Genomic DNA, 26,307 nt, shown 5'->3' on the forward strand with positions numbered 1-26,307 from the left:
GGAGTTGGAACAACCGCTTTGATGAGGTGATCAAAGCATTTGGGTTTAAACAGGTGGTTGGAGAATCTTGTATTTACAAGAAAATGAGTGGGAGCTCTGTGGCGTTTCTAATATTATATGTGGATGACATATTGCTGATTGGAAACAACGTAGAGTTTTTGGAGAGCATAAAGGATTACTTGAATAAAAGTTTCTCTATGAAGGACCTAGGAGAAGCTGCTTACATTCTAGGCATTAAGATCTATAGGGATAGATCAAAACGCCTGATAGGACTTTCACAAAGCACATACCTTGATAAAGTTTTGAAGAGGTTCAAAATGGAACAGTCCAAGAAAGGAGGTGACGAAGAGCTCGTCGTAAAAGGTTACGTCGATGCAAGCTTTGACACAGATCCGGACGACTCCAAGTCGCAAACCGGATACGTATTTATTCTTAATGGGGGTGCGGTAAGCTGGTGCAGTTCCAAGCAAAGCGTCGTAGCAGATTCTACATGTGAAGCGGAGTACATGGCTGCCTCGGAGGCGGCTAAGGAGGGTGTCTGGATGAAGCAGTTCATGACGGATCTTGGAGTGGTGCCAAGCGCACTGAATCCAATAACCTTGTTATGTGACAACACGGGTGCCATTGCCTTAGCAAAGGAACCACGGTTTCACAAGAAGTCCAGACACATCAAACGACGCTTCAACCTCATCCGCGACTACATCGAAGGAGAGGACGTAAATATATGCAAAGTGCACACGGATCTAAATGTAGCAGACCCGCTGACTAAACCTCTTCCACGGCCAAAGCATGATCAACACCAGAACTGTATGGGTGTTAGACTTATTACAATGTAAATTCGCATGATGATGTGAGGCCTAGATTATTGACTCTAGTGCAAGTGGGAGACTGTTGGAATTATGCCCTAGAGCCAATAATAAATATAGTTATTATTATAATTCCTGTATCAAGATAATTGTTTATTATCCATGCAATAATTGTATTGAATGAAGACTCGTTTACATGTGTGGATACATAGACAAAACACTGTCCCTAGCAAGCCTCTAGTTGGCTAGCCAGTTGATCAAAGATAGTCAGTGTCTTCCGATTATGAACAAGGTGTTATTGCTTGATAACTGGATCACGTCATTAGGAGAATCACGTGATGGACTAGACCCAAACTAATAGACGTAGCATGTTGATCGTGTCATTTTGTTGCTACTGTTTTCTGCGTGTCAAGTATTTGTTCCTATGACCATGAGATCATATAACTCACTGACATCGGAGGAATACTTTGTGTGTATCAAACGTCGCAACGTAACTGGGTGACTATAAAGATGCTCTACAGGTATCTCCGAAGGTGTTAGTTGAGTTAGTATGGATCAAGACTGGGATTTGTCACTCCGTGTGACGGAGAGGTATCTCGGGGCCCACTCGGTAATACAACATCACACACAAGCCTTGCAAGCAATGTGACTTAGTGTAAGTTGCGGGATCTTGTATTACGGAATGAGTAAAGAGACTTGCCGGTAAACGAGATTGAAATAGGTATGGGGATACTGACGATCAAATCTCGGGCAAGTAACATACCGAAGGACAAAGGGAATGACATACGGGATTATATGAATCCTTGACACTGAGGTTCAAACGATAAGTTCTTCGTAGAATATGTAGGATCCAATATGGGCATCCAGGTCCCGCTATTGGATATTGACCGAGGAGTCTCTCGGGTCATGTCTACATAGTTCTCGAACCCGCAGGGTCTGCACACTTAAGGTTCGACGTTGTCTTATGCGTATTTGAGTTATATGGTTGGTTACCGGATGTTGTTCGGAGTCCCGGATGAGATCACGGACGTCACGAGGGTTTCCGGAATGGTCCGGAAACGAAGATTGATATATAGGATGACCTCATTTGATTGCCAGAAGGTTTTCAGAGTTACCGGGAATGTACCGGGAATGACGAATGGGTTCCGAGAGTTCACCGGGAGGGGGCAACCCACCCCGGGGAAGCCCATAAGCCTTGAGGGTGGCGCACCATACCTTAGTGGGCTGGTGGGACAGCCCAAAAAGGGCCCTATGCGCATTGGAAGAAAAATCAAAGAGAAAGAAAAAAAAAAGAGGAGGTGGGAAGTGAAGGAAGGACTCCCACCCACCAAACCAAGTCCAACTCGGTTTGGGGGGAGACCTTCCCCCCTTGGCTCGGACGACCCCCTTGGGGCTCCTTGAGCCCCAAGGCAAGGTCCCCTCTCTCCCACCTATATATACGGAGGTTTTAGGGCTGATTTGAGACGACTTTTCCACGGCAGCCCGACCACATACCTCCACGGTTTTTCCTCTAGATCGCGTTTCTACGGAGCTCGGGCGGAGCCCAGCTGAGACAAGGTCATCACCAACCTCTGGAGCGCCGTCATGCTGCCGGAGAACTCTTCTACCTCTCCGTCTCTCTTGCTGGATCAAGAAGGCCGAGATCATCGTCGAGCTGTACGTGTGCTGAACGCGGAGGTGCCGTCCGTTCGGTATTAGATCGTGGGACTGATCGCGGGATTGTTCGCGGGGCGGATCGAGGGACGTGAGGACGTTCCACTACATCAACCGCGTTCACTAACTCTTTTGTTGTACGGTCTACAAGGATACGTAGATCACTCATCCCCTCTCGTAGATGGACATCACCATGATAGGTCTTCGTGCGCGTAGGAAAATTTTTGTTTCCCATGCGACGTTCCCCAACATATTCTTGGCATCTGGTTGCCCCTGTCCTTCCTCGCCTCAGATCCAAACAGGTGGCATCCCTCGCATAGAAGGGATATCCGTGTCCCTCGGAGGATATCCCTGCAACCAAACGCACCCTAGAAGAAGGATGCATAGTAGATCCTCATATACCTTTGCGACACAAGTAAATATGGCTTGACGTTTTATGAAAGGGAAACAAATCCACGATAAATTGTTGGTTATTCAGATTCTGATCATGCTGGAGATTAAGATGAGATGTGTTCTCTTGCCGGTTATGTATTTCAGCTTTTTGGTCTTGTGTTAGCTAGAGAGAAACCTTGTAACATGTTGTTGCTTTGCCATCCACAAAAGCTGAGTTCATGTCACTTACAAAGGTGGTGAAAGGAAGCCATTTGGATACATGGTTTTCTTGGTGATTTGCGCATTGAGCAACTTTATCTTGTTGTGTTTTCTGATAATCAAAATATGATTCACCAAGCATATTGATTTCCATAGTTTCTTCATTCGACATCATGTGAGAGAGAAGACTTTGTATATTGATAATATTGTCCCAAAGGATAGTCAAGTTGATATGTTAACCAAGGTGGTCCTGAATGCCAAGTTTGAGCATTGATTGGACTTAGTGGCCTTTCTTGCATGCCCATGCTAGCTCCCATGTGGAGCATTGGAGGTGGTGAGTATGTCAATTATGGATTTGTTCACATGAAGATGAATCTTAGGAGATTGGGCTTTTTGTCATCAAGATCCTTGATGTATTTGTTCTATGGTCCATTCATCATTCGTGTGGCAAACTGTGATAATGTGCAGCACTTATTTCACCATTTGGAAGCCATTTTGGCCATTGAAACATGCACAACAACGGATAGGCATGTTGTAGGCTAAAATAGGGGTTGTTTGGCATTGTTACCAGACCAAGGGGGTTCTAAAAAGATATTCATTTAGGTCTCCTCACCTAGCTCGGGAATAAATAGAAAGTTGAGATTTTCTGTTCTTGAGAGAGCTCTAGGGCTAGTGAGAGAAGTGAGGCCAATTCATCCCAAAGTCCACCCAAAATTTGAGTGCTTAAATTGGGGATTTGGAGCCTCTCCTCCTTGTTGGCTTCCACCTTGTACCAAATTCATCTCTATAGTGAAGATTTCTCGCTGTCTCCCATGGTTTTTTTTCCTAGAGAGGGTTTCCATGTAAATCTTGTGTCTCGCCTTGTTTTGGTGCTTCTCTTGTCATATTGGTTGTTGCTGAAGTGCTTGCTTGCTATTGGTACTTATGTCTCAAGTTTGGTATGACTTTGTGTTGACAATGGAGGCATGACTTACATTGATGTTGTAGTGAGCCGATCTTGCAAGTATATTGATGTGGTAAACATTGAATAACTTGGTGCTTGTGAATTTCATGATATGGTTCAGAATTCCTACATGCACACAAGGTGTTTGCTGAAATGCCTACGAAGAACTAGCTTATTGTTTTTGTCACTTCCACTGCCCATCTATGCTCGCATCTATTGATCAAGGGGAATCTACTAGGTTTAGTGCACTAGTTGCTAGATATCAGACTATAAAGGATGCAATATTCAAGTTTAAGAAGGAAAAGAATAATCTAGTTTACATGCTATTGAAGTCAACATAGAAGAGAGACAATGTAGGCAATGAACATAAGGAGATGGAGAAAGTATTGATGTGACTTATAGGAGCATGGAAGTAAGTCGTACTTCTATTGAAATGTATAACCTTTCTTGTGAGATTTTTAACATGGTCCTTCTTACCTCCTATTTTCAAATGTGTAATAGACTTCATTTGTTGATTTCAATTAGTATTGGATCTGATTAACTCTTACCTTCTAACCTCCCATGTAAAAATAGGAGGTATGAGGGACCATGTTAAAATTTCTCCTTTCTTGTAGTTTTCTTTGGACCAATTATCTTAGTGAGGTACTATGAAGTATGTGAAATATCCTTTAATGAAGGAATTGATTCGTGTAGTTTCACTCGATGGTGCAAAAGTATATAAATTTGGCTATATATTTTAGGGCGTTTAGTTTAAGGGATCGACTAGGAATCGCTATTTTGTAGAGGAGCAAATGTGAAGAGTTAAAGGATAAATGGTGTATGATGAAAAAGGGTTACCATCGATTTATATTATAAAGCAGCCACCAAACAGGAGAACCAGTTATGTTCAAAATAACAACAACAAAGGCATCGAAGCCAAAGTGGGGGAAAAAGGTAGAAATAAGTCTAGCTCGGGGAAGATCACAACACACCCCTACGAACATAGAGCAAAAAATCTAGTCTCGATTGGGAGGTCACGGTGGAGTTGGATGAGCAAAAAAAAATCCAACCAATGTTGTCACAAGTCAGCCACCTGCTAAGCGGTCTCGAGAGTTGTAAGAAACCACACATTTTGTAAAGCTCACCATCCTCACACAACGGGTCACACGTTCAATCACCAAGTTATTATGGATGTTCCATATCATCCATACAAGAGCACCCACAATTAGCCAAAGGGTAGGTCTGAGGGAGGTGGAAACTAAGGACATTCCGGTATATATCCGGGAGGTTTTTCTGGCACCAACTTCCACCCACTACCTCCCTAAGTCGACTCCATAGAAACTGCGTCCAGGGGCAAGTGAAGAAAATGTGGTTGAAATTTTCTGGATTCTCACAAAGGGGAAAAGTCCTGTTACTAGGTCCATTACGCTTTAGCACCTCTCCTCCAAACCAATTGCCGAAGGAGTATCCTAAACTTCGTAGGCAACTTCATCTCCCAAAGGAGATTTAATTCCTCTCATCTGGTATTGGCTGCAATGGCCTTATATAAGAATCTAGTTGAAAATGACCATTCAGCTCCAGGTGCCACAAGATGGAGTCATTTTCGAGGGAGGGTGTATGTAGAGCTACACATTGAAGGAGCTCCACCCATTGGTCCCGTTCCAAGAGACCAAAAGTGCATTTGAAGGCGAGGTTGAAAGCGCAGCATCCACTAATATATAAGGTGTGGTGCGTATGCTGAATAGAAACAGGAAGCGCGAGGCGAACGGTCGCAGGCCGGACCAACGGTCTAGCGAGAATTGGGTGCTAACACGAGACCCTACCATGATGGAGGAGCCAATACGGAGTATGCGGAGGAGCAGGTTATATATGGCCATAATTAGGATCCTCTCGAGCGCTGCGCAAATGCGAGAGGCTGGCCTCATAAGTACTTTGCACGAAGGATATCCAGCCACATCCCACCTTCTTCCGCGACCTCCATAGCCATTTGGAGAGAAGGTAGATGTTCATGCATTTTAAGGAAATGCCCCCCCCCCCCAATCCTCATTAATCTTTGGGATTACAGATCTCAGACCATTTAACCATATGATACTTATGTTTATCACCCTTACCCACCCAAAAGAACTGGGACTGGTGTATGGCGATATCGTGGTGAAGGGATTCATGTAAACTATGGAATACCATCAAATACATCAAGATGGTGGTCATGGAAGAGTAGTTGAGCACTAACCTCGCCGCTTTGGAGAGCCATCATCCTTGCCAAGTTTCTACTTCATGTTGGACCTTGGTGACTATTGGTGAAGGTATTTTTACAAGATACATGAATCACTAATCGACATACCAAGATAAGCCATGGGAAAGAAACCTAATCGACACTTGAGCCGGCTCACAATCCGGTGCTTCTCTTCTTCTAAGTAACCCATGACCATAACCTCACTCTTAAAAAAGGTGATTGTCAGGTCGGACATCTCTTGGAAGCATACTAGGAGGAACTTTAAGTGCAGGATATCCTCATCCGAGCCCTCCACCATTAAAATGATGTCATGAGCATAGTGTAGGTGGGTTATCCCACCCCTGCCAAGGAGATGTGGGAAAATACGATGAACATGACTAGCCGCTTTGACCGCATCAAGGATGGCTATGAGGGCATCCACCACAAGGTTAGACAAGAAAGGGGACATAGGGTCCCCTGGCGAACTCCTTTAGAGCTCTGCAAGTAGGGGCCGATTTGCACATTAATGTTGACCGCCATGCGGCCCGAGGAAACTAGTTGAAGACTCTTGCAATCCAAGTCGGATCAAAGCCTTTCCTAAGGAGTACCACTCGGAGGAAAGGCCAGTCAAATGTATGGTAGGCTTTATGGAAGGTAATCTTAAGGAATACAACTTTGAGCTTCTTTATCTTCACCTCATTGATAACTTGATGGAACACTAAGATCCCATCAAGAATGAAGGGTGCCTTGATTACAACGGACTGGTTTGGACGAGTGATCCCATGGGAAATTAGGGCCGCCTTACTGGCGTACACCTTTGTGAGGATTCGAAAGATAACAATAATGATTGTTATGGGACGAAACTGCCAAATGTCCGAGGCACCAACCACCTTGGGGATCCGTGAGATAGTCTCATGATTTAGCCGGGAAAGATCCAAAATGCCCCGAAAGAACTTGTTGAATAGGCCGAGGACGTACTCCTTGATAGTCGACCAAAAGATCTAGAAGAAGTGCACCAGCAGACCATCCGGTCTAGGGGCCAAAGTCGAGTTCATGCTTTCGATAATGGCTACCATCTGTTTCTCGGCAAAGGGGGAAAACAGTAGGTTATTCTCCTCGAGCGATACCTTTTGATTAAACGAGAAAATTTTGTCGGCGAGGGTGATGCCACCCCTTAGCACCGCCTAGAGATCGAATGTCATCAGGATCTGGAATCAGTCGATCACCCTCCCAAAGAAGCTGGACAGTGCATCTACACTGAGAACATTGGCTATAGCTTGGAAGTATGCCGTGTTGGCATCCCTAAATAAAATCCAATTCATGGATCCGCGTTGAAGCTAGTAGCCTCCTACTTGTACTAGATCTCGAGAAGCTCATCCTCAAGGTTGTAGCGCAAGGCCCATTCGTCCGGAGAGAAGCCCACCCCATCGGCTCTAAGGTCAAGGGCCTAGATCTCACACGGATCTCAGACAGTAGACTACCTTTCCGTACTTTGAGATCCCTCCCAACATTGGCACCCCACCCCTTCATGAACTGACGGGATCGTTTGGCCAGAAAACGCCAGGCATCCATCATCGACATAAGCCGGTGGGGCTCCTCCTTGGCTTCCGTCCGGTGGGATCTAACCGCCTCCATGAATCTAGGGTTGCAACCAGAAGGATTCAAATGTATAGAAGGGGGTCGGTCGTCGCCACTCGTCCGAAGATGAGAGTAACACTGGCACATGATCCGATCCAATCATGGTTATGACCTTTATCGCGTCTAAGGGAAACCGAAGTAGAGCACGCTTGAGGAGTTAAAATATAAGGGATCGGTTAGTATGCCTAAGTGGAGCAAGCAACTCTACTTTCAGTTTGGCCAACATGAAACAATTTTTTTTATCAAATAAGAATTAGGTTGTTGTTTGTAACTTTTTCGTTGTACAAATTTAAACCAAAAATTGCGCGTACTGCTTAGGGCTGGAAAGGCAAATGTCACTATGTAACATCGACACTGGTATCTCTGTTTTCAGACCATAATATTTAGGGAGATATCTAGAGGGCGCACATAGATTTTGTGGTACGTACCAGCTGTGTAAATATCGAACGAAATGTTCAATCAAATCAGACCTGATGATTACATGATGATTTGTTAGATGTTTGATCTAATTCCAGTGCTGGTTGCGTGATGAGTTTCACGTTGTTGCATATAATTATACATCTATAGATCCTGATGAGCTTAGACTCTTTCATGTAGAGGTATATGCTTTCTACATCCTGAGTTAATCGTACAGAAGAGTGACAGTACAGGAAGCAGAGAGAAGACATCGAACTGCCACCAATTTGTTTTTGAAATCACAATGACCATAATAATAGGTATGTTCTTTTGAATTAGGAGCTCCCAGCTGCCAGCTCCGAAATTCATTGCCAGGGAATGAAAATGATAAACAGCAAGTTACGATCGGCCCAAAGGTTCAATCCAAAAGAAAACTCAAGTCATGCATGGTTCCGTACCCATGTCGAGCACGTGCCCAACGTCCAAGCAGGGACAGCATGAATTCTGGTTCTGCAACACAAGGATCAAGCACCCGGCCTCCTCGAGCCTGGGCCAGCCATACGCCTCCGCTTTTCTCAATTTTCTCCTTGTCTTCTGAATTGTACTTGTTGGCATCACGCACCATCCGCTCGATCTCCTCCGCGCTCAGCCGTCCCTTGTCACTGGTGATAGTGATCTTCCTCTCCTTGCCCGTACCCATGTCCTTCGCCGTTACCTGCAGAATGCTGTCAGCGTCTATTTCAAATGTGACATTGATCTTCGGCTCGCCGCTGGGTGCTCGGCGGATTCCGCCGAGAGTGAACTTCCCGAGGAGGATATTGTCTTTGGTTTCCGATCCTTCGCCCTGGTACACCTGAATGAGCACACTGGTCTGGTTGTCGGAGCAAGTCGTGTAGATGTCCTCCTTCTTGACCGGGATGGTAGTGGTCCTCGGGATAAGCACGCTCATAAAACCACCTTTCGTCTTCACCCCAAGAGAGAGTGGTGTGACCTCGAACAGGACGACGTCCCGCACATCCTTACAGCCCTCGCCGTTGAGGAGCGCCGCCTGTACGGCGGCACCGTAGGCGACGGCCTCGTCCGGGTTGATGCTAGTGCAGAGCTCTTTCCCGTCGAAGAAGTCCCGGATAAGCTCTTGCACTTTTGATATCCGGGAGGAGCCTCCCACGAGCACGACGTCGTCCATCATAGACTTGTCCATCTTAGCCTCGCTGAGGCACTTCTCCACATGTCCAATGCACTTGCGGAAGAGGTCCATGTTGAGCTCTTCGAACTTTGTCCGCGTGATGACCCCGTAGAAGTCAATGCCATCGTGAAGCGAGTCGATCTCAACGGTTGCCTGTGATGCACTGGAGAGCATTCTCTTGGCCTTCTCGCAGGCTGTCCTGAGCCGGCGAAGCGCCTTTGCGTTCTTCCTGATGTCATTCTTCGTGTACTTCTTGAGAAACTCTCTCACGAAAAATCCTCCCCGCCAAGGTGGGTGTCACCAGCTGCCGCCATGACTTCAAACACGCCCATGTCAATGTCGGCACCCGGATCAACTTTGACAATGGAGACGTCCAAGGTACCGCCACCGAGATCAAACACAAGCACCGTCTTGACATCGTCACTGGGTGACATCTTGCCCAAACCATAGGCAAGGGCAGCGGCAGAGGGCTCGTTGATGATGCGCATGACATCGAGTCCGGCGATGGTGCCAGCATCAATGGTGGCTTGCCGCTGGGAATCGGTGAAGTAGACCGGAACGGTAATGACCGCTTTCTTCACCTCCATGCCAAGGTAGGCCTCGGCGGTGTCCCGCATCTTGCCAAGCACCATGGCCGAAATCTCCTCTGCCTCAAATCGCTTCTCCTCGCCCATGTATTGCACAACGATCATGGGCCGGTCGCTAGGACCGGAGACAACTTTGAATGGCCACGTGCATGTCCTGATGTCTCCTTGCACCGATGCGTCGCTGAAAGGCCGGCCGATAAGTCGCTTCACATCTGAAAATAATATATAGGATTTCGTTGTCTAAATTTTTTGTAGCAAGAGGATAATAAATAAACCTGCAAAAAAATGGGCATGCAATTTTTAGTTTCTCTGCAGACTATGGGACATATATATAACATATGCAAATTTTAATAGTTGATGAGTAGTTCCCTCTGCAGATCAATTATGGTATACATGTATCACATAAACACACAATAAGTGCATCTTCCATATGAATTCAATGATAAGAAGTTGGAAGGGATTGTTTACCATAGCCGAAACTGAATAAATCCCAATGCGCAAAGCATTGCTGGAAAAACAAAAAATTCAAATAGAAACCGCTCCCGAAAAATAGTCAAAGATCTGGCAGCCGATAGCGGCAGCGATTACCCACACACAAAAAAAGATCTGGCATCGCACAAATCATTTGGTATCGCAAGAGAAGAAGCTCTTAGCATAAACATAATTAAAATTCTGCCCCACTGGCGTGAGATGAAGCAGTTATGCTATGCATCAAGGAGTACATAGGGTAAGATGCCGGCCTAATCTCACCGAAGATGGTGTTGACGGGGTTCATGGCGGCCTGGTTCACAGCCGCGTCGCCGATGAGCCTCCATGCGTCGGTGAAGGCAACGCAGGACGGCGTGGTGAGGTTGCCCTGGTCGTTGGCGATGACCTCCACGCGGTTGTGCGACTGCCGCCACACGGCCACGCAGGAGTAGGTCGTCCCGAGGTCGATGCCGATCGCCGGCCCGTCGTCCCACTCCGTGACCCGCATCTCCACGGCGTAGAGCGGAAGAGGCAGGGGGAATGGAGTGTGCAGAAGCAGCGCTGGGAAAGAGGGGTGCGATGTGATTGGGAAGGCAAGGGGGTGGAGGGCATTTATAACGCAGAGGAAGGCGAGCGGGCATGCCGTTGCCTCGAGCCCTCGAGTGTGAAAGCAAACGGGTTACCATAAAATACTTGTTGGAGAAATAAATTAAAATGGATATATCTAGAATTGCAAAATATTTTTTGGAAAAAGGAGGAAGATCCCGGATTTTGTATTGATCAATGCATGCAACCACTTTATTAATTATTCATAAAAAACTTATAAAAAATACAGTTGTAAATTTAAAATCACCGTCTAGGCAACATGTCTTGCTACTCCTATCTAGTTGATGAAGGGATGCTGATAGTTTGGGGTTAATACCAAACATACCTTACATTCAAGCCTAACATCTAAGACGCGAGACTCCAACCAAGCCACTTGCCGAATATGGGGCACACGCCGGTCCGGCGCATGCACAAAGGCCGCCGCCGCCACCGAGCCCCAAGGCCTCTGACGACACCTCCAGAAGGTCACGAGGCGAATAGAACCGCCAAATCCAAAGAGGATTGAAGGTATTCATCCGGTAGGAGATCGGGGTGGGTAGATTGGGCCCTTAGCTGTGCCTTCATGAAGGAAAGCGACGCTCATGGGCGATGCCGCCACTAGGCCGACCAGATCAGCCAAGGTTTCCCTCGGACCCAAGGTACACCACTAGGGTTCACCATTACCGGAGCCTACAAGTGTAAACAACCAGGACGATGAGAGAGACAGCAAGAGAAAGGGGAACCCTCCAGATCGGACGTCGCCGCACCAACCAACCGAAGGATCACCGGCCACCAGATCCAACCCCCGATAGCCTACCTGACCCGCCACGCTGGACGTGGAGGCCAACCCAGAGTTCGTCGCCTTGGATCCAGGACCCTCCGCCCCAAATCAGGCAGAACATAGCCAGTTTGCCGCCACGACCGCCACTGGGTCACCGATCGGCCTCCATGCCATCGCGCTCCAGATGGAGGCCGCCATGGGCCATATCAACGCCATCACCATCGATCGAAGCGTCATCCTCGAGAACGGGGATCCCGCGCATCCCTAGCCCGGAGTGAGAGGGCGATGCCTTCGCCGCCATCGCAGCACGCGCGGGCTTAACTCGACGCCGAGCACCGGCTGTGACGGAGGGGAGAGCGGGTAGGATGAGGGGGACCGACGACATAAGGTTGTGTCCCCTCAACCGCCTGCACGATGGGCGACGGAGAGGTGCGGCGGCCTCCCTCTCTCCGATAAGTATTTTCGTACGGAGGGAATAGATAACTTGAGGATCAGGTCCAATAGTTGTCGCTTTGTATTTGCATTTAGGCATGCTTCTATACACCACGAAGGCACAAAACATACAAAGTTCAAAAGGTTATTTCGGTTGGTCCCTTGGAAAGTTTTTAATAGCTAATTATAGTCGGAGGCTATAGGTGTGTGCGTATGGTGCCGCTTAACGTTATGTGTTCAATTGTTCACAAAATAGAAGGCTACATCTCACGCACCAATTTATCTTTCATGGAACATAAATTCAGACTTGTTAAATTTGTTTATTATTTTTTATGAAATTTCTTTTCATCGGGTGCTAATGAGCCGGGGCTTAGAAGTTCATTTGTACTATCTTAGATCTTTGATCCAATGCATCATACTTGTAATGGTTGTTGTATTTGAATAAGGTTGCATGTATTAATTTCTCAGAAAAAAAGTTGATGCTCACTCACATTGTTTTGATTGTTGTTGTTTTTATCCTGTTTTATTTAAGAAGAATGTTCTGGAAGGTATATTTGGATAAATATTTTCATTATGTGTTCACGTAATTTCCTCATGTCTTTTGAATAAGTGTTTAGTGTTATTTTCAATGGTCATATAATTTAAAAGGTGGTCCGTATTTCAAAAAAATCAAGAAGTGAAAAGTTATCATTTCATCAAAGATCCAACAAGAGTTATGAATCATTTTAGCCCATGGTATGAACGGTCACACAGTAAATTTTGACCACATTTCGGCAACGCCATATGAAATATCTTTAAAAAATGTTTGCATAAATGAGCTAACATGTATGAAGATTAATCGCTTACAAGTCAAATGACCAATGTTATGACCAAATTCATTGCATAATTTGTACAAATGATCTCATATCGTCCACAAGTGTGCATCTTGGAGTGACTGACGAAGGAAGTTTTCATTTTCTTTCACAAAAAAACGTTTTCAATTTTTTGATTGCAAAAATGGGTTTTATTTTAAGAACCTACCAAATATTTGCTGCAAAATTGGACCACAACAATTTTAAAAATATTATACCACATTTTATATAAAATTAACCAAGTAAATGCGTGTGAAAAACTTTCCATCTACCTCTCATCAAGTTGACAAATTTCTGCTAATTCAATAGGATGTAGGTCAACTTTTAACTATAGCTGCGTCATAGTATGTTTATGATTTTTTTCAAAACTAATTTCCAGGTACAAAAGTAACTAAGAGTTTAGCAAGATTCAACCTCTAGCAAAGAGTGATTATTCCTTTTGTTTTCACCGTATTTTGAAATCGGCATAAGAATTATAAAAAATAAAAAAATAACATACTCCTAAATACATGATCAACATTCTGCACGTTGTATATTTTTATACACATTTTGTATACACGAGATACATTTTATTTATACATATTAAACATTTTTCAAGTGCTTGGTTAAGATCTTTTGAATACATAGTCAATATTTTTCTATATTTTTTATATATTTTTGAAATACAGGATTGATTTTTATTAATACTTGGTCAACATAATTTTTTCTATTCATATTTTAGCATTTTCAAATGCCCAATTAACATATTTTAAATACTTGTTTAATATATATTTGAAATGCTTGATTAACGTATTTGAAGTACTTGTTTAATATAATTTTCAAATGCTTGATTGACTTTTTCTAATACGTGATCAACTTTTTGCAAATGCCTAATCAACTTTAAAAAATGATTAATACCGAGATATAGTGAAATACTTGTTATTTTCATTATGCGTGGAATACATTTGGGTGTAGAATATGAGGGCATCCTATCTTTATTGCTGGATGGGCCTACTTGACACGGAAATCTTAAAAGAGAAAAAAGGAGATGACATTGTTCCATCGAAGCCTAAGCACACTGAACACCACACCTCAAATAGGACTGGCGCGTTGTAGTAGCTGCAATTTCGTGTTGGTGTGGTGGTTAAGCTCGCTAGGAGGGAGGGATCGTGGTTTGAGTCTTGGGGTGGCTATTTGGGTCTGGACCATCCCAAACGCCTTACAGCTATTTGATTCGAAATTGTCATAGATTTATAACCAATTCACCCACGGTTACTATGAAAAGGTTACAAGTCCACATATTTCTTGTCGTGATAAAGATCAATCAGAATGTAAATGTGCCTAAAATGTTGTGGATCAAGCGATCAAGTACAAAATAAATGTAAACATGCCTAAAATGTTGTGTATTATGTGATTAAGTAAAAAAAATTAAGGACTATCTTAATATAAAGGTTATGTGAACGTGCCTAGACTGTTGCGTATTATGCAATTAAGTGAAAGTAGGAGTAAAAGAATGTCGGTAAATGACAAATAGAATAATTCCAACTTGTATCAACTTGTATCATGCCACTCTTTACCCTCTTCTCTGTTTTTTTCTTTTTGCATTATGACTGGTCGGTTCTATATGGTATCCTCGTATTTGCTGGTTACATGATCACTAAGAAAAGTTTGATCATATTCTAGTACCGGTTCGGTTCCCACTATCTCTACCTAATAATAAAGCAGGGCTAACTTCTGGTCGTCCATCAGGGAAATTACCCCTAAAATTCGCATGAATTTACCCCCTATGCCACCGGTAAGTGAAAAAAACGATTTGCTTCTTAAGTCACGCGATTCTTCTAATTAAGAAGACGTGGTCCTCACTTTTATCACAAGTGCTTGGCTATCCCAATTGGTTGGATGGTGTCTCTTCCACCCTATAGACCCAGGTTTGATTCTCATTCTCCCTTTTTTCTCTTCGATTTCTCCCTTAGGCTCACTAGCTTCCCAATTGGGCCGACCTTCAGCGCTTACTTTTTTTACTTCTTGTACATTCGTTTTGTTTTTTTTCCTTTTGGCTTTATTTTGATAAACTTTGAATGTTTTATTTATAAAAATCACTCATACACAAAGTTTTAAAAATGTTAATCATGCATCAAAGAAATGTCAAATTTGAATAGGAAAAAGTTTTCATTAGATGCAAAAAATGGACAATTTGTATGGAAAAATAATAATATATGTTTTCACTTATTTTAAAAAATATTGATCATCCATATAGAAAATGTTAAATATGCATAGAAAATATCTCCAATGTAAAAGAAAACGTATACATAAATATAATATGTGTATGGAACGAAGTAGACATAAAATATATATTTTTTCAAACATGTTAATCAAATAATCATGTATTTGGATAATGTCAAACCTAAATATATTTAGAAAAATGTAGAACATGAAATTGGAAAATACTAAACATGTATATAACAAAGTTTTTGATGTATGAAAAATGTACAATTTAGCTGATACAAGCTTTACATAAGCCAATGGCTTAGCTTTGATTTTCATATTATTTTAAACTTCTTTGCTAATGATGTTTTTAAGAATATTGATGCCGATACGCAACCTTGAACATTTGGTATGAATGTACTTACAAACTGATTGATTTCGATGGAGCTATCTAATATGTCTACCACCAAATTAAGACTTTAGTTAGATTACAAATGCAAACACATATATCAGCAATACAAAAAAAATTCTCTTATGCATATGCTATCATTAGTTAATAAAACATACTTTGCTATTTTCATCTTAATGCAAAAATTTGTGGGCATCACCGAGGAGGATAGAGACCATGCAACTTGAAACATCAACTGGAAATATATTTTTGCGACAAAAATAGTTTGAATAATGATGCCCTGCGTTGGTTTTTTGTTACTTCTAAAGTTCTTTGAGTAGAATTTCCCCTGAGTTTTTAAGCATATATTTATATTTTGTACCTTTTGCAACACCCTAGCTCTTTTGTTTTAAAATTTTGGTTATCGTGTGAATATTGTGGACAATAAATTGTTAAATATGGAAATCAATTATCACTTATGCCTATCGTGAGAATATTATGGATAATAGAATTTTCAGTATTACTTTAGATCTTAAAGCATTGCAATTACATATACCATACATACGGACATTTTTTCTAGTCTCTCCCTAATAATAAAGCACCTATTGCTTCTGTCGTCCGGCATTAAAATTAATCCTAAAGTTGGTAAAAATTACCCACCAATGCCACCCGTAAGTATAAAAACGACTCATTTTTTGGATTTCAGAAATCGCCGCCGCGTGTTATGTTATCAAATAACTGATATATAGAAAGACAAGAAATAGAAGAGTAGCGCGATGGACACAGCTGCAATCCTCCAACCCACAGACCATGGGTTCGATCCCTGGTTCTCACCTCTTTTTTACCACCTTTCTGCATGGGCCGGCCCATGTGCAGCTCAGGGCACCCTGTTTAGTATTTCTTTTCTTTACTTTCTTATTCCTGTTTTGGTTTTTTCTTCTCTAAATTAATTCCAGATTTCAAAAGAACAAAAAAAAAAAAATTTGTCAGTTTGAAAATATTAGAAAAATGATAAACTGTTTGTATATTTACAAAATATTCGACAAGTCATAAAATGTTCATGAGTTCAAAAATTGCTCACATATTATAAAACAAATCACGATTTCAAATAAATTGTCATGAAATAAAAAATGTTCATGATTTTTTCAAATGATCTGATATTCAAAGCACATTTTACGACCTTTTTTCCACTCTTATGCATGAGCCGGCCCATGTGCAGATCAGGGCACCCTATTTAGTTTTTTTTTCTTTATTTTTTTATTCCTGTGTTGGTCTTTTCTTCTCTAAATTAATTGCAGATTTCAAAATAAAAAAAAATCAGTTTGAAAAAATTAGAAATATGATAAACTGTTTGTGTATTTACAAAATATTCGACAAGTCATAAAATGTTCATGAGTTCAAAAATTGCTCACATATTATAAAACAAATCACAATTTCAAATAAATTGTCATGAAATAAAAAATGTTCATTATTTTTTCAAATGATCCGATATTCAAACACATTTACGACCTTTTTTCCACTCTTATGCACGAGCCGGCCCATGTGCAGATCAGGGCACCCTATTTAGTATTTTTTTTCTTTATTTTTTTATTCCTGTTTTGGTTTTTTCTTTTCTAAATTAATTATAGATTTCAAAAGAACAAAAAATTTAAGAGTTACCAATTTGAAAGTCGAAAAGGCGTCACTGCTTCCTTTTCGGCGCTCGCCCTTTATTTAGATGTTGGGGCAAGGCAAGCCCAAGGAAAGTCTAGGTTGGCGCTCCATCTCGGCCGGCATCCTGCTCTCGAGAGGGTGTGGTCCTTGAGCGAACTAGTCATGTGCTGTGTTGCCCCAACGCAGGGGCATTTGGTGAGGAGCTACGGTCCGGTGGTTGACAAGCCACTGATCGGAGGCGACTGGACTGGAGTGCTTTCATCAAATGATGCATGTGGGCTGAGCCATTCCCATCCCAAGTGGTGCCCGATTCGGCCTGGCCTGGTCGGAAAGAGATTCTAAATCTCGAATATGCGCGTCGAGAATAGATATCTATGTTAGTTAGCGGGGGCGGGCTTTCCCCTGGTAGTCCCGCTGCGTCCTTTGACAGTCCGTCTCGTCTCATCTTTCTTTGGTAGTAGGAAAATGATAAACTGTTTGTGTGTTTAAAAAATATTCGGCAAGTCATAAAATGTTCACGAGTTCAAAAATTGCTCACAAATTATAAAACAAATCATGATTTCAAATAAATTGTCATGAAATAGAAAAATGTTCATTATTTTTTAAAATGATCCTATATTCATAGCATATTCAGGAATTTGGATAACATGTCTATCAACTTTTAGAAAATGTTTGCAAAAATTAAAACACATATGTTAATAATGAACAAAACTAACTGTCGCTTACATAAAGGTTTTATTAGGAAACCTCTAGAGGTCGTTTTATGATTTTATTTAGCCCCTCGCGTCGGATAAAAAAAGGTTTTCGTGTTTTGCAGTTTGCTCAGCCATAAAATATTTTTTTGTGACGCCTTAACAAATCAAGCCATGATAAGCATCATATTTTGTTTTTTGAAATTACATTTTGAAAGTGCCTTATCTCATCATGACATCACTCAGATATACTTTGTGAAATAACATTTCAAAAATCCTTATGCCATTATTGCATTGGATTCATATTTTTTTTTATATCTATCACACATGCATAACCTGATAGTTTTTCTTCCGTTGCAACGCACGGGCATTTTTGCTAGTATATTCAATGAGCTTACGCTCATCCATGTAAGGTACGTGCTGGTGAAAAGTATTCAAGCAGAGAAATCAGCAGAGAGGCATTATTTTCCACAAAAAGGAAACAAAAAAAAAACATCGAACTGGCACCATTCTCTGTTTGTTAAATCACTGAAAAATAACATAAACTAGGCGAGGAGGGCCACATAATAGATTAAACCATGCTTCCAAAAGCAAACAGAAAGCACATAAACTAGGCGAGGAGGATAAAGGATTATTGTCCATATATATGCTAGCTCATGCCGGGAGCGTGCGTAGAGAATTCATGCACATAGCATTTTCGTTTAGAAGCGATTCTGAGTCTCCGTGTTCCTCCATTTCCTCCTCGTCCTCTAAGTTGTACTTGTTGGCATCATGCACCATCCGCTCGATCTCCTTCGCGGTCAGCCGCCCCGTGTCACTGGTGATGGTGATGTTTTTGTTATTTCGCGTACTCATGTCCTCCGCTGTTACCTTCAGAATGCTGTCTGCATTGATTTCAAATGTGACGTTGATCTTTGGCTTGCCCCTGGGCGCTCGCGGGATGCCACCGAGAGTGAACTTGCCGAGGAGAATGTTGTCCTTGGTTTCCTCGCCCTCGCCCTGGTACACCTGAATGAGTACGTTGGTCTGTGTTGGCTTTTGAACGTGCGTATGCAGCTGTACAGGCGTGCCTACGCGATTCTTGCTTCGGCCGGTTACTTGACGGAACTTACGTAACTAGCGACACGAATAAAACTGATCGATGGATTTGATGGCTAAAGGCCCGTGTCGAGCCTTTGCTTTGTATTGCTTTTCGTTTTTCTGGTGTTACAATCAACACCCCTAGGGTGTCTTTTATACACGTCCACAAGGGACTATGGAAATAGACTAGGACTAGGAATCCTAATACTACTAGGACTCGGTTTGGCTTTCTTTCCTAATCCTACATGAGCAACATGATTAACATCTACATTCACCTCCTTAATCTTGTTGCTTGACTTCACTTCTTGCACTCCGACTTTTCTCCTCATCTCGATGAACTTCTGTCGACCGAGGGACTTGGTGAGAATATCGGCAAGTTGGTCTTTCGTGTTCACATGTTGAACCTCGATCAACCCTTCTTCAATGCACTCCCGGATATGGTGGAACCGGGTATCTATGTGCTTGCTCCTTTCGTGATGAACCGGATTTTTGCACAACGAGATTGCAGCTTGGTTATCGATCTTCAGTGACACCTTCTGCACCTCCCGCTTTGCAAGAATGACTAGGAGTCTTCTCAGCCACACTGCTTGACAAGCCGCCGTGCTTGCCGCTATGTATTCTGCCTCGCATGAAGACAGTGCCACCACCTTTTGCTTCTGAGAATTCCAGCTAATCGGATTCGGGCCAAGGTAGAAAACCATGCCCGTTGTGCTCTTTCGGTCATCAACATCACCTGCCATGTCGCTATCTGAATATCCACGAAGGATCAATCCTTCCTTTCCCTTTCTGTACGTGCAACCAAGATTAATGGTGCCTTTCACATAGCGCAAGATTTGATTGACCGCGCTCATGTGCTCGGTTGTCGGATTCTCCATGAAACGACTCACGATCCCGACTGAATAAGCCAAGTCAGGTCGGGTATGCACCAAATATCTTAGGCTGCCCACAACGCTTCGATACATTGTGGTGTCCACCGGCGGATTTGAGCTACGCTTGCTCAACTTGTGACGTTGGTCCATTGGAACTTGTGTCGCGTAGCAATCTGACATGCCACACTTGTCCAATAACTTGACCGCGTAAGCCGATTGACATAGGGAAATCTCTCCGGAGCTTTGCTTCACTTCGATGCCCAAGTAATGGCTGAGTAATCCCAGATCACTCATGCTAAACTTGTTCTTCATTTGCGCCTTGAAACGTTCAATTTCTTGTACGCTATCTCCGGTGATAATCAGATCGTCGACATAAACTCCAACTAGCAGGTTTGAGCCTTTGGAGTTCTTTGTATAGACTGCGTGCTCGAGGGGACATCTCTTGAACCCGAGCGAGACCAGACTTCGGTCTAACTTTGAGTTCCAAGCTCTTGGCGCTTGCTTTAACCCGTAAAGTGCCTTCTTGAGCTTGTAAACTTTCCCTTCTTCGCCTTTCTTCTCGTAGCCGAGGGGTTGTTCCACGTACACTTCTTCTGTGAGATCGCCGTTGAGGAAAGCGGATTTAACATCCATATGATGAACCTTCCAATCCTCTTGTGCTGCCAAAGCTAGGAGCACTCTCACCGTCTCGATTCGAGCAACCGGTGCAAACACCTCATCATAGTCAACTCCTTGACGTTGAACGTGGCCCTTTGCAACGAGTCTTGCCTTGTACTTCACAATGGCACCCTCCGTGTCCTTCTTTAACTTGTAAACCCACTTCAAACCTATCGTCTTTTGGTTTGGAGGTCGGGTTACCAAAGTCCACGTGCCATTGCTCTCAATTGTCTTCATCTCCTCATCCATGACGTGCGTCCAGCTAGGACTTTTTCTCGCCTCTACGAAGTTCGCCGGCTCCTCAACTCCGAACAGACATAGTCCGGAGTACTCGAGCGTAACTGGCTTTGTGTACTTGTAGACTTTCTTGAGGGTCTTGTAGCGACGAGGCCCTGAGGAGTCCGTTGTGGCTTGCGAAGGAGGCGACACAAATTGTGTCGGTGTTGATGCACTTGAGGAAGACGGCTGAGACCTTGGTGTGTCATCGACATCCGTGTCGTCGGCGTAGTCGTCGTGACCGTGACCATCATCTTGATTGTCGTCGTCACTATGCGCCTCGTTGTTGATGTTGTCGTCGAGATCTCCGCCTGTGTCGTGCGCGGCGTTGTCGCTATCTCCTTGCGACCTATGCGCGTCATCGTCGGTGTCGGCACCATGATGATCACTACCATTGTGGTCACCTTGGTTGGGTGTCTTGCCAATCACCTGGACATCCTCCCCTGCATGATCATCAGTTGGAAATTCAACTGCAAATATGTTACTGTTTGGAGCATCGTCGGCTGCGGCGCTCCAATTCCACGCTTGGTTTTCTTCAAACACGACGTCGCGTGAAATCCGTAGACGCTTGGTTTGTGGATCGTAGAAACGGTATGCCTTGGTGCCAGAACTGCTCTCGTATCCGATGAACACCATCTTGGTGCTACGATCGACAAGCTTTGAGAGGTGCGGCTCCGCCGTCTTCACATGTGCCACGCACCCGAATGTCCGTAGATGAGACACATTCGGCTTACGTCCGTAAATTGCTTCATACGGAGTCTTGCCGATCACCGCCTTCGTTGGAGCCCGGTTGAGAAGATAGACCGCCGTCGAGACAGCTTCTCCCCAAAAAGTCCCTGGCAGGTTCTTGCTCTTGAGTAAACTCCTTGCCATGTCAACAACGGTTCGATTGCGCCTTTCAACGACCCCATTCTGCTGCGGCGTGTAAGGTGCCGTGAGGAACCTCTTTATGCCAATCTTCTCGCAGTAGTCGTTGAACTCATTCGAGGTAAACTCTCCGCCGCGATCTGTCCGTAGAGCGCGAACCTTCAGCTTGTGTTCCATCTCTGTTGCAGCCTTCAATTTCTTGAACGCTTCAAACGCCTCATCTTTAGATTGTAGGAGAATGACCCACATATATCTCGAGTAGTCGTCTACCACAAGGAAGAAATACTTCTTTCCAGCGTGAGTTGCTGGGGCGATAGGGCCACATAGATCACCATGGAGCAGCTCGAGTGCATCACTTGCACGATAGGTAGACTGAGCAGGGAATGGCCTGCGGTGCTGTTTTCCAACCAAGCACCCGTCACATACTCGATCAACATGGTCGATAACTGGCATCCCGGATACCATCTGCATCTTTGACATCTTCTTCAAGGCGTAGAAGTTAACGTGTCCAAATCTAGCATGCCATAACCACGAATCATCATCACTCTTGGCAAGCCAACACTCCGGTTGAGATTGATGAAGGTTGAGGATATAGAGCCTATTCCGTGTGCGATTAACACGAGCTAGCACGTTTCGGAGGTTGTCGAAGATCGTCACCACTCCGCTCTCTATATTCACCTTGCATCCATTCTCGTCAAGCTTCCCAATAGAGATGATGTTGTTGCGCAGCCGTGGGATGTAGTACACTTCGGTGAGTATGCGATGTTCGCCTGTGAGACCCTCAAAGAGGACAGATCCTTGCCCGCAAATCTCCACAGCTGAACCATCACCGAACTTGACCGAGCCTTCAACATCGTATTCCAGCTCGAGGAATTTCTCCTTGCACCCCGTCATGTGGTTACTGGCACCCGTGTCGAGATACCACGACACGTTCAGATCACCGGATAACTTTGGTGTCACTTTTTCCTCATGAAGTAGCACCTTCCGGCTTGGTTTTACAACCACCGTTTCAGCGAGATCACAAACTTCGGCCATCAGAAGACCTGGACCTTCGTCTTCCTGCTTTGCCAAATTTGCCTTGATCTCCCGCTTGTTAGGCTTTGGACAATCCTTCGCAAAGTGACCCATCTTATTGCAGTTATAGCACTTGACCTCGGACAAGTCCAAGTTCCGTGGTTTCTGCTCTTTAGATTGGCCCGCCTTACCACGACCTTGTGGTTTGCCTTTTCCTTTGCCTTTTCCGGTTTGTCCATCGCCCTTCGTGTTGCTTGAGCCTTCGCCACCGTCACGCCTTCCTTTGCTACTTGGGGCCTCCCAGTCTATGCGCGAGTACATGAGTTGGTCACTACCTCCTCCTTTGCCTTTCCGACAGCCACGAGCATTCTCTTCCCATGTCCGCAATCGTCCGATCGCCTCCGTTATGGTCATGTCGTCGATGTCGTAAAGCTGCTCGAGCGTGCCGATGATGTACGTGAATTTATCAGTGACAGAACCGAAAATTTTCTCCACGATCTCGGTCTCATCGAGCTTTGCACCAAGCGCACGGATCTCTTCCACCAACGTAGTAAGACGCATGGCGTAGTCATTCACCGATTCAGTTTCCTCCATCTGCAACTTGTGAAATTGGCGCTTCAGCACTTGTGCCCGAGCCTTGGTGACGCGATCTTCTCCGATCCTCATCTTCTTGAGTGCGTTCCATGCCTCTCTTGCCGTCTCGAACTCCGCCAATGTCATTAGCACGGAATCCGGCACGGACTGGGCTATGGCGGCCATGGCACCTTCATCGGACTCGTCATCGACGTCGTCGTCCGTGATTGCCTGCCACACTCGAAGGGTTCGGAGAATAATCTTCATCTTCACCGCCCACACGCCATAGTTGGCGTCGGTGAGCATCGGGTACTGGATGGGGATGTTGCGATGCGCCTGGACGTTGGCGCCGCTCGTTCCTCCACCACTGGTTGCTGACTTGACGCCCTTCTTCACCTTGTCGCCGTTCTTGTTCGCCTTGGCACCGCTTTTGCCGGACTTGACCGACTCAGCGTCGCTGTCCGTCATCGTAGATCGTAGATCGTCGAGGCTCTGATACCAATTGTTGGCTTTTGAACGTGCGTATGCAGCTGTACAGGCGTGCCTACGCGATTCTTGCTTCGGACGGCTACTTCACGGAACTTGCGTAACTAGCGACACGAATAAAACTGATCGATGGATTTGATGGCTAAAGGCCCGTGTCGAGCCTTTGCTTTGTATTGCTTTTCGTTTTTCTGGTGTTACAATCAACACCCCTAGGGTGTCTTTTATACACGTCCACAAGGACTATGGAAATAGACTAGGACTAGGAATCCTAATACTACTAGGACTCGGTTTGGCTTTCTTTCCTAATCCTACATGAGCAACATGATTAACTTCTACAGTCTGGTTGTCGGAGCAGGTCGAGTAAATATCCTCCTTCTTGACAGGGATGGTGCTGTTCCTGGGTATCAGCACGCTCATGAAACCACCTTCCGTCCTCACACCAAGTGAGAGCGGTGTGACCTCGAGCAGGAGGACATCCCTAACTTCATTGTCGTCGCCGTTGAGGATGGAGGCCTGTACCGCGGCACCGTAGGCGACGGCCTGATCGGGGTTGATACTCGTGCAGAGCTCCTTCCCGTCGAAGAGCTCCCGGAGCAGCTGTCGCACTTTGGGGATTCGGCTGGAGCCACCTACGAGCACAACGTCGTGGATCTGAGACTTGTCCCTATCGGCATCACCGAGGCATTTCTTGACGTGTTGGATGCACTTGCGGAAGAGCTCCATGTTGAGCTGCTCGAACTTTGCGCGGCTGATGGCCCCGTAGAAGTCGATGCCGTCGTGGAGAGAGTCAATCTCAACGGTGGCCTGACTCGTGATGGACAGCATCCTCTTGGCCTTCTCACATGCCGTCCTAAGCCGTCGAAGCGCCTTTGGGTTGTTCCTGATGTCATCTGTCTTGTACTTCTTAAGAAACTCCCGCACGAAGTGTTTCACCATGAGGCTGTTGAAATCCTCCCCGCCGAGGTGGGTGTCACCGGCCGTAGCCTTTACCTTAAACACGCCCATGTCGATGTCTACACCGGGATCGATGTTGACAATTGAGACGTCCAAGGTACCGCCACCAAGATCAAACACCAGCACAGTCTTCACTTCCTCACTGTCGGTCATCTTGCCGAACCCATAGGCGACGGCGGCCGCAGAAGGCTCACTGATGATGCGCATGACGTTCAGGCCAGCAATTGTGCCGGCGTCAATGGTAGCTTGGCGCTGAGCATCGGTGAAGTAGACTGGGACCGTAATGACCGCATTCTTCACCTCGGTGCCGAGGTAGGCCACGGCGGTCTCCCGCATCTTGTTGAGAACCATTGCCGAGATCTCCACGGCCTCAAACAGCTTCTCCTCGTCCTTGTATTGCACCACGATCACCGGCCGGTCGCTTGGACCTGAGGCAACTTTGAAAGGCCACGTCTTGATATCTCCTTGAACTGACTTGTCGCTGAAATGCCGGCCGATAAGTCGCTTCACATCTGAATTGAGGATACATTCATTGTGGATTTAGTAATGTGCATTTTTTGTAGCAGGAATAGGCATTCGAATTATGGTTTAGATTTGAGACGATGGTAGAATTATTATTTTTGTTTTGTCGACAAAATTATGGTAAAAAAACCTAAGTAATTTGCACACCCAGACCACCCCTGCAAAGAAATCTTCGATGCATGCACTGGCTTCTCCATCCGTTTTATTCCAACGTGCGATACAAACAAATACTTGCTAACAAATCGAAACCAGACTTATGGCATGCATCCAGGAATTCAGTGATAAGATGTTGGAAGGGAATTTAATAATACGGTGATGGAGAAGCCGGCGTCATTGCTAAAATTCGAAACCAGACTTTTTCTTGTTTTCAAAAGGGAAGAGTATTATTATCATCTTGGCACCAGGCAGAAGATACTATATACGTATATGCAGACAATTCATGATAGTAGAAGAAACTAATTAAGTAATCATATGCAGACAATTCATGATAGAAGAAACTAAGTAAGTATATGCATACAATTCATGGTAGAAGAAACTAAGTAATCATATACTCCCTCCATACTCTAGTGTTAAAAACCCTCTTATATTATGAAGAGAGGGACTAGAAGATGGGATCCTCATCACCAGAAAAATGGAAGAAATGTTAGTTATCTGACAGCAGGCTGAGCATTTGGTAGCCAAATAAAAGAAAGATGTTTAGGATGGACATAATTGAAATTCTAGAAGGTAAGATTTCTGTGTTCACTTCTCACCGAAGATGGTGTTGACGGGGTTCATGGCGGCCTGGTTCACAGCCGCGTCGCCGATGAGCCTCCATGCGTCGGCGAAGGCAACGCAGGACGGCGTGGTGAGGTTGCCCTGGTCGTTGGCGATGACCTCCACGCGGTTGTGCGACTGCCGACACACGGCCACGCAGGAGCAGGTCGTCCCGAGGTCGATGCCGATCGCCGGCCCGTCGTCGTCGTCACACCCCGTTGCCCCCAT

The 26,307-nt window shown here is 44.6% G+C and overlaps 1 pseudogene; it reads right to left on the bottom strand.

Moving 5' to 3' along the window:
• Window positions 1–8,636: 8,636 nt before the first annotated feature.
• On the bottom strand, window positions 8,637–26,307 carry LOC123405769 (annotated as a pseudogene).

The sequence above is a fragment of the Hordeum vulgare genome, chromosome 6H, assembly GCF_904849725.1.
Source record: "Hordeum vulgare subsp. vulgare chromosome 6H, MorexV3_pseudomolecules_assembly, whole genome shotgun sequence".
NCBI lineage: Eukaryota > Viridiplantae > Streptophyta > Magnoliopsida > Poales > Poaceae > Hordeum > Hordeum vulgare.